The following is a 7,390-nucleotide window of genomic DNA, read 5'->3' as shown; positions in this document are numbered from 1 at the left end:
TACCCGAGTGCTCACGTCTCATCCGAACATAAGCCTCCTTTTTCTTTTTAACCAACAAAGAAACTTTTTTGGTGCACCACGGTTCCCTAGCCCTACCAATTCCTCCTTGCCTGACAGGGACATACCTATCACAGACTCGCAGTAGCTGCTCCTTGAAAAAACTCCACATGTCGGACGTTCCCAGTCCCTGTAATCTCCTAGTCCAACCTATGTTTCCTAATTCTCTCCTAATAGCCTCATAATTACCCTTCCCCCAGCTAAAACCACTGGCCCGAGGTTCATGCCTATCCCTTTCCATCACTAAGGTGAACGTAACCGAATTGTGGTCACTATCACCAAAATGCACACCAACTTCCAAGTCTAGCACCTGGTCTGGCTCATTTCCCAGCACCAGATCCAATATAGCCTCACCTCTAGTTGGCCTGTCTACATACTGAGTCAAAAAACCTTCCTGCACGCTTTGAACAAAAACTGACCCCTCTAACGAGCTAGAGCTATAACAATTCCAGTCAATATTAGTCAAGTTAAAATCCCCCATAACAATTGCCCTATTACTTTCACTCCTAAGCAGGATTGACTCCGCAATCCTTTCCTCAACCTCTCTAGAACTTTTAGGAGGTCTATAAAAGACTCCCAACAGGGTGACCTCTCCTCTCCTATTTCTAATCTCCGCCCATACTACCTCAACAGATAAGTCCTCATCAAACCTCCTCTCTGACACTGTGATACAATCTCTGACCAATAATGCTACCCCTCCCCCTCTTCTACCTCCTTCCCTACTTCGACTAAAACATTTGAACCCCGGGACCTGCAGCATCCATTCCTGCCCCTGCTCTATCCATGTCTCTGAAATAGCCACAACATCGAAGTCCCAGGTACTGATCCACGCTGCAAGTTCACCCACTTTATTGCGAATACTCCTGGTGACCACAGCAGGGCCTGGATGTGAAATTGTCCCGGGATTCCAGTGGCCGGGTCGGGTGGAGTGTGACTGATAGTGAGGAGTTCACCCCTTCGCCTGTCCCTCCTGACCACCCGCTCAGACACCTCTCACCCTACCCTCAGGCACCCCTCAGAACCCTTCACACCACCACACTCCGCTCACCCGCAGCCCTCAGGCTCAACATCAGCCCCCGCTGAGGCACGGCAAGCCTGAGGCCTCGGGCCTAGCTGCAAATCAGTCCCTTTGTCCTGTGCTGGGGCCAGGAAGCTGTCTGCTTCCGGTCCTTCTGTCTGATTTAGAGTTGGCGTATCCCCCCACCGTCCCAGGACAAGACATTTATTTTTATCCCTCTGAGGTGGAGACAGACTTTCTGATCTAAATTTAACCGCTGGAATTTCTGGTGCTAATTTTAGTCCCTTCTCTCCCTCTCTCTGTCTCGAGATCTTATTTGTGTCATCTCGGGAAGCGTTAGGCCGGAGACACAAGCAGGAGGAGGCCATTCGGCCCCTCTTGGCCCTGCTTCAACACAATCACATCTCGAACTATCTCAATTCCTCTCTCTGCCACCTGCTCCCCCCCTCCATTAACCCCCTCCGCCGCTCCCCCAGAAAACACCTCCATTTCTCTGTCTCCAATAGAATCTCTCCCTCAATGTCAACAAAACGAAGGAGATTGTCATCGACTTCAGGAAGCGTAAAGGAGAACATGCTCCTGTCTACATCAACGGGGACAAAGTAGAAAGGGTCGAGAGCTTCAAGTTTTTAGGTGTCCAGATCACCAACAACCTGTCCTGATCCCCCCATGCCGACACTATAGTTAAGAAAACCCCATCAACGCCTCTACTTTCTCAGAAGACTAAGGAAATTTGGCATGTCAGCTACGACTCGCACCAACTTTTACAGATGCACCATAGAAAGCATTCTCTCTGGTTGTATCACAGCTTGGTATGGGCTCCTGCTCTGCCCAAGACCGCAAGGAACTACAAAAGGTCGTGAATGTAGCCCAATCCATCACGCAAACCAGCCTCCCATCCATTGACTCTGTCTACACTTCCCGCTGCTTCGGAAAAGCAGCCGGCATAATTAAGGACCCCACGCACCCCGGACATTCTCTCTTCCACCTTCTTCCATCGGGAAAAAGATACAAAAGTCTGAGGTCACGTACCAACCGACTCAAGAACAGCTTCTTCCCTGCTGCCGTCAGACTTTTGAATGGACCTACCTTGCATTAAGTTAATCTTTCTCTACACCCTCGCTATGACTGTAACACTACATTCTGCACTCTCTCCTTTTCTTCTCTATGAACGGTATGCTTTGTCTGTATAGCGCGCAAGAAACAATACTTTTCACTGTATGTTAATACATGTGACAATAATAAATCAAATCAAATCAAATGGCGAAGAATGCTGAAGATCTCCCTCTCCACCGAGTGAAGACATTTTCTAATCGCCAAGGTCCAAAATGGCCGCCCCTGATCCTGACTCCCCGCCGGCTCCCCCTGGACCCAGAGTCTCCAGCGGGTATTGGGGGGAAAACAGCCTCTCAGCATCGAGTGTGTCAAACCCCCTCCCCCCCCCCGCTCCCAGAATTGGATCCGTTGGGATGGAATCTCCTCTCATCCCCCCAAAACTCCAGAGATTGTCCGCCCGTTCCGCTCAATCTCTCATTGGACGCCCCTCTCTCTCTCCAGGGGGCAACCTCACCACAACATCTCGCCTGAAGCAAACAGGTCCCTCCATCGGGAAGGAGACCAATTGTAGAGGCTGGAGGAGGTGACAGAGATAGGGAGCGAGGGAGGGATTTGAACAGGAGGGTGAGAATTGTAGGGGCTGGAGGAGGTTACAGAGATAGGGAGGGAGCGAGGGAGGGATTTGAACAGGAGGATGAGAATTGTAGGGGCTGGAGGAGGTTACAGAGATAGGGAGGGAGGGAGCGAGGGAGGGATTTGAACAGGAGGGTGAGAATTGTAGGGGCTGGAGGAGGTTACAGAGATAGGGAGGGAGGGAGCGAGGGAGGCATTTGAACAGAAGGATGAAAATTGTAGGGGCTGGAGGAGGTTACAGAGATAGGGAGGGAGGGAGCGAGGGAGGGATTTGAACAGGAGGATGAGGATTGTAGGGGCTGGAGGAGGTTCCAGAGATAGGGACGGAGGGAGCGAGGGAGGGATTTGAACAGGAGGATGTGGATTGTAGGGGCTGGAGGAGGTTACAGAGATAGGGAGTGAGGGAGCGAGGGAGGGATTTGAACAGGAGGATGAGAATTGTAGGGGCTGGAGGAGGTTACAGAGATAGGGAGGGAGCGAGGGAGGGATTTGAACAGGAGGATGAGGATTGTAGGGGCTGGAGGAGGTTACAGAGGTAGGGAGGGAGGGAGCGAGGGAGGGATTTGAACAGGAGGGTGAGAATTGTAGGGGCTGGAGGAGGTTACAGAGATAGGGAGGGAGGGAGGGAGGGAGGGATTGGAACAGGAGGATGGGAATTGTAGGGGCTGGAGGACGTTACAGAGATAGGGAGGGAGCGAGGGAGGGATTTGAACAGGAGGATGGGAATTGTAGGGGCTGGAGGAGGTTACAGAGGTAGGGAGGGAGGGAGCGAGGGAGGGATTTGAACAGGAGGGTGAGGATTGTAGGGGCTGGAGGAGGTTACAGAGATAGGGAGGGAGGGAGCGAGGGAGGGATTTGAACAGGAGGGTGAGGATTGTAGGGGCTGGAGGACGTTACAGAGATAGGGAGGGAGCGAGGGAGGGATTTGAACAGGAGGATGAGAATTGTAGGAGCTGGAGGAGGTTACAGAGATAGGGAGGGAGCGAGGGAGGGATTTGAACAGGAGGGTGAGGATTGTAGGGGCTGGAGGAGGTTACAGAGATAGGGAGGGAGGGAGCGAGGGAGGGATTTGAACAGGAGGGTGAGAATTGTAGGGGCTGAAGGAGGTTACAGAGATAGGGAGGGAGTGAGGGAGGGATTTGAACAGGAGGATGAGGATTGTAGGGGCTGGAGGAGGTTACAGAGATAGGGAGGGAGCGAGGGAGGGATTTGAACAGGAGGATGAGGATTGTAGGGGCTGGAGGAGGTTACAGAGATAGGGAGGGAGCGAGGGAGGGATTTGAACAGGAGGGTGAGGATTGTAGGGGCTGGAGGAGGTTACAGAGATAGGGAGGGAGGGGGCGAGGGAGGGATTTGAACAGGAGGATGAGGATTGTAGGGGCTGGAGGAGGTTACAGAGATAGGGAGTGAGGGAGCGAGGGAGGGCTTTGAACAGGAGGGTGAGAATTGTAGGGGCTGGAGGAGGTTACAGAGATAGGGAGGGAGCGAGGGAGGGATTTGAACAGGAGGATGAGAATTGTAGGGGCTGGAGGAGGTTACAGAGATAGGGAGGGAGGGAGGGAGGGATTTGAACTGGTGGATGAGGATTGTAGGGGCTGGAGGAGGTTACAGAGATAGGGAGGGGGTGAGGGAGGGATTTGAACAGGAGGATGAGGATTGTAGGGGCTGGAGGAGGTTACAGAGATAGGGAGGGAGGGAGTGAGGGACGGATTTGAACAGGAGGGTGAGGATTGTAGGGGCAGGAGGAGGTGACAGAGATAGGGAGGGAGGGAGCGAGGGAGGGATTTGAACAGGAGGGTGAGGATTGTAGGGACTGGAGGAGGTTACAGAGATAGGGACGGAGGGAGCGAGGGAGGGATTTGAACAGGAGGGTGAGGATTGTAGGGACTGGAGGAGGTTACAGAGATAGGGAGGGAGGGAGCGAGGGAGGGATTTGAACAGGAGGATGGGAATTGTAGGGGCTGGAGGAGGTTACAGAGATAGGGACGGAGGGAGCGAGGGAGGGATTTGAACAGGAGGGTGAGGATTGTAGGGGCAGGAGGAGGTGACAGAGATAGGGACGGAGGGAGCGAGGGAGGGATTTGAACAGGAGGGTGAGGATTGTAGGGACTGGAGGAGGTTACAGAGATAGGGAGGGAGGGAGCGAGGGAGGGATTTGAACAGGAGGATGGGAATTGTAGGGGCTGGCGGAGGTTACAGAGATAGGGAGGGAGGGAGCGAGGGAGGGATTTGAACAGGAGGATGAGGATTGTAGGGGCTGGAGGAGGTTACAGAGATAGGGAGGGAGCGAGGGAGGGATTTGAACAGGAGGATGAGAATTGTAGGGGCTGGAGGAGGTGACAGAGATAGGGACGGAGGGAGCGAGGGAGGGATTTGAACAGGAGGGTGAGGATTGTAGGGGCTGGAGGAGGTTACAGAGATAGGGAGGGAGCGAGGGAGGGATTTGAACAGGAGGATGAGGGTTGTAGGGGCTGGAGGAGGTTACAGAGATAGGGAGTGAGGGAGCGAGGGAGGGCTTTGAACAGGAGGATGAGGATTGTAGGGGCTGGAGGAGGTTACAGAGATAGGGAGGGAGGGAGCGAGGGAGGGATTTGAACAGGAGGATGAGGATTGTAGGGGCTGGAGGAGGTTACAGAGATAGGGAGGGAGGGAGCGAGGGAGGGATTTGAACTGGTGGATGAGGATTGTAGGGGCTGGAGGAGGTTACAGAGATAGGGAGGGGGTGAGGGAGGGATTTGAACAGGAGGATGAGGATTGTAGGGGCTGGAGGAGGTGACAGAGATAGGGACGGAGGGAGCGAGGGAGGGATTTGAACAGGAGGGTGAGGATTGTAGGGGCAGGAGGAGGTGACAGAGATAGGGACGGAGGGAGCGAGGGAGGGATTTGAACAGGAGGGTGAGGATTGTAGGGACTGGAGGAGGTTACAGAGATAGGGAGGGAGGGAGCGAGGGAGGGATTTGAACAGGAGGATGGGAATTGTAGTGGCTGGAGGAGGTTACAGAGATAGGGAGGGAGGGAGCGAGGGAGGGATTTGAACAGGAGGATGAGGATTGTAGGGGCTGGAGGAGGTTACAGAGATAGGGAGGGAGCGAGGGAGGGATTTGAACAGGAGGATGAGAATTGTAGGGGCTGGAGGAGGTGACAGAGATAGGGACGGAGGGAGCGAGGGAGGGATTTGAACAGGAGGGTGAGGATTGTAGGGGCTGGAGGAGGTTACAGAGATAGGGAGGGAGCGAGGGAGGGATTTGAACAGGAGGATGAGGGTTGTGGGGGCTGGAGGAGGTTACAGAGATAGGGAGTGAGGGAGCGAGGGAGGGCTTTGAACAGGAGGATGAGGATTGTAGGGGCTGGAGGAGGTTACAGAGATAGGGAGGGAGCGAGGGAGGGACTGGAACAGGAGGATGAGAATTGTAGGGGCTGGAGGAGGTTACAGAGATAGGGAGGGAGCGAGGGAGGGATTTGAACAGGAGGATGAGGATTGTAGGGGCTGGAGGAGGTTACAGAGATAGGGAGGGAGGGGATAGGGAGGGATTTGAACAGGAGGATGAGAATTGTAGGGGCTGGAGGAGCTTACAGAGATAGGGAGGGAGGGAGCGAGGGAGGGATTTGAACAGGAGGATGAGGATTGTAGGGGCTGGTGGAGGTTACAGAGATAGGGAGGGAGGGAGCGAGGGAGGGATTTGAACAGGAGGATGAGAATTGTAGGGGCTGGAGGAGGTTACAGGGATAGGGAGGGAGGGAGCGAGGGAGGGATTTGAACAGGAGGGTGAGAATTGTAGGGGCTGGAGGAGGTTACAGAGATAGGGAGGGAGCGAGGGAGGGATTTGAACAGGAGGATGAGGATTGTAGGGGCTGGAGGAGGTTACAGAGATAGGGAGGGAGGGGGCGAGGGAGGGATTTGAACAGGAGGGTGAGGATTGTAGGGGCTGGAGGAGGTTACAGAGATAGGGAGGGAGGGAGCGAGGGAGGGATTTGAACAGGAGGATGAGAATTGTAGGGGCTGGAGGAGGTTACAGAGATAGGGAGGGAGGGAGCGAGGGAGGGATTTGAACAGGAGGATGGGAATTTTAGGGGTTGGAGGAGGTTACGGAGATAGGGAGGGAGCGAGGGAGGGATTTGAACAGGAGGATGAGAATTGTAGGGGCTGGAGGAGGTTACAGAGATAGGGAGGGGGCGAGGGAGGGATTTGAACAGGAGGGTGAGGATTGTAGGGGCTGGAGGAGGTTACAGAGATAGGGAGGGAGCGAGGGAGGGATTTGAACAGGAGGATGGGAATTGTAGGGGCTGGAGGAGGTTACAGAGATAGGGAGGGAGCGAGGGAGGGATTTGAACAGGAGGATGGGAATTGTAGGGGCTGGAGGAGGTTACAGAGATAGGGAGGGAGGGAGCGAGGGAGGGATTTGAACAGGAGGATGAGAATTGTAGGGGCTGGAGGAGGTTACAGAGATAGGGAGGGAGGGAGCGAGGGAGGGATTTGAACAGGAGGATGAGGATTGTAGGGGCTGGAGGAGGTTGCAGAGATAGGGAGGGAGGGGATAGGGAGGGATTTGAACAGGAGGATGAGAATTGTAGGGGCTGGAGGAGGTGACAGAGATAGGGAGGGAGGGGGCGAGGGAGGGATTTGAA

The sequence above is a fragment of the Mustelus asterias genome, unplaced genomic scaffold (genome assembly GCF_964213995.1).
Source record: "Mustelus asterias unplaced genomic scaffold, sMusAst1.hap1.1 HAP1_SCAFFOLD_3226, whole genome shotgun sequence".
NCBI lineage: Eukaryota > Metazoa > Chordata > Chondrichthyes > Carcharhiniformes > Triakidae > Mustelus > Mustelus asterias.
Note: the sequence above shows the minus strand (reverse complement) of the source record.